This window comes from Tribolium madens, unplaced genomic scaffold (assembly GCF_015345945.1).
Source record: "Tribolium madens isolate multiple individuals breed KSU strain unplaced genomic scaffold, Tmad_KSU_1.1 Scaffold_91;HRSCAF=231;Tcas5.2_LG7, whole genome shotgun sequence".
Classification (NCBI taxonomy): domain Eukaryota; kingdom Metazoa; phylum Arthropoda; class Insecta; order Coleoptera; family Tenebrionidae; genus Tribolium; species Tribolium madens.
In genome coordinates this window covers 18612346-18614394 of record NW_025401063.1, presented here as the reverse complement: position 1 = coordinate 18614394, position 2049 = coordinate 18612346, and the positions used below count along the sequence as shown (strand labels likewise).

Below are 2049 nucleotides of genomic sequence, written 5' to 3'. Positions count from 1 at the left end.
AAAACATTAATTTTGAATAACATAGCCACGTATATAAAATTTACAAATAATTTGCGTCACATATTTTAAAATTAAAGAAGTAAACATTTTAATTTAGTTTCCATAATAATCTAAAAAATATGATACCTATATTTCCAACACAAAATTAAAAAGCTGTCATTTCCATAAATTTTATTAGAATGCCATGAACTCACAGATTCTGTCTCAAGAGCCAAAAATGATCAAACCCTACGAGCTAAAATGCCCAGTTTTTGCAAATTTAAATTATGAAAATAAAACACAAAAAACTAATTTCTTACCTTTCTAGCCCGTCAATGTGATTAACATAAAAATTCGTTTCTATAAAACAGCAACATCAACTTTCTTCGCCAGAAAAAATGCCTGTGAAAACAGCCTTTTGACCACAAACCAAAAATTAAAAACGTGTACTACAAACACGTTGGATCGCGTGCTTTTCACTGAAACAGTGCAAGGTAACAAGTCCCAGTTGCTAGGCAGTATCCCAGATGAGACTGAGCTTAAATCTTCAGCGTATGAGCTTTTACGTTCGCGAGCAGATTCGTGTGGTTCCGTCTACAGTCGATTTGGGAAATTTGCAACTTAACGTTGAACCTGTAGCCCTACTCTCACCCGGACTCTGACCGGAAAGAGAATGAGACGGGCGATGTGTGCCCGGAACTCGCGTTTGTTGTCTTGTTAATATGCCGTATGGTCAACACGAGAGATAGGAATCATACAGAGATACGTTCCAACACGGGACGCTTCCAATTAATTGAAGGATTTTAACGGGAAAGTGTTTTACACTTCGGTAGACTGATGTCGGCTTGGGTTACACATACTCTTGTTGGTTGCTGGTTTTTTAAGAGAGAGGTGATTTTGGGTGACGTGTTGAAATCGGCTTGGAAAACTGGGCTATTTTAATTGTGATTTTATTTATTTTTCCACAGTTTTGTGCATCAAAAGCTCGCAGAAAGTATTTATAAATATGAAAAATGGAAACATTTGTTTTGCTTATAATAAAATCAATACGGGCAATAATGCAAACAATTTATTTTGTATTGGCAAGCCACAGTAATTTAGGGCACGAAATAAAACGCGTCATTTTTTATTTAAGGCGCATAAAGCTCTTTATTGATGTAGTAATAATCAAAAAAATAGAAGTAATGAGCTTAGAGTAGAACAATAAACATTACACAGAAACAATAAATTGTAAACAGACACTGCGAGATTTTACTACTAATTAGTACGTGCGTAAATAATAGTGTAATAATAATTCCTAAGCCAGAATAAAAGATTTTTGTTACAATTTTAACGGTAAATTGAAAAGTACCCATTTTAAAACTAATTCAATATTTTTTATTATTAAAAAATACAATTAGTTATTCTTGCATTGACTGTAGGATTAAGCGACTACTTTAATTTTTGTAAAAAAAAACAGTGAGCAACAAAATAAGATAATATTTGTCGCATGTCTATTTATGTATTAATTTGAATAACAATCGATTATGTAAAGTTTTATTTATATACATGGGGTGTAACTAAATTGTTTACTAACATTATAATAAAAATATTTTATTGAAATTGCACATTTGCCCGGCGCTTCCACCATAATTTTAAATAGAAAAGTAACCAATCACTTTTTTTAATCATTTTCCATTACAAAACAATACTTAACAATACTTATAGACTAAATCAATATTTTGAAGTGGCGTTTGACAGATTAATTTTTATTCGGAAGTAAGCAGTGCTAATCATGAGAAGGTTGCTATCTATTTTTCATAAGACCCGTGTGTTTATTGATGTTATAAGACGTCCTCTAGTAGTGGTATTATAACCTAATAATAAACTGGTTGTGAATAAAATAATATGAATTATGTAGAAATTATCTTTTTTATTATTTCTTTACACTTTCAAATCTATATTAAAATACATGTAGGCAAAACAGATATATAGGTATAACAACTCAATAAGCAACATAAGAGTGTATCTTTACTATTTTCACGTCTACACGTTGTTATGCCAAAAGAAGGAATATGTTCTATTTTTTTC

At 31.1% G+C, this 2049-nt stretch overlaps 1 protein-coding gene across 1 annotated transcript in view; it reads right to left on the bottom strand.

Moving 5' to 3' along the window:
- Positions 1 to 492, bottom strand: part of LOC123010736 — a 76797-nt gene extending 76305 nt beyond the window's left edge. The window contains exon 1 of the mRNA XM_044407827.1: positions 300 to 492. The gene's annotated coding sequence lies outside the window, so the exon portion shown is untranslated. The remainder of the gene's footprint in view (positions 1 to 299) is intronic.
- Positions 493 to 2049: the final 1557 nt, after the last annotated feature.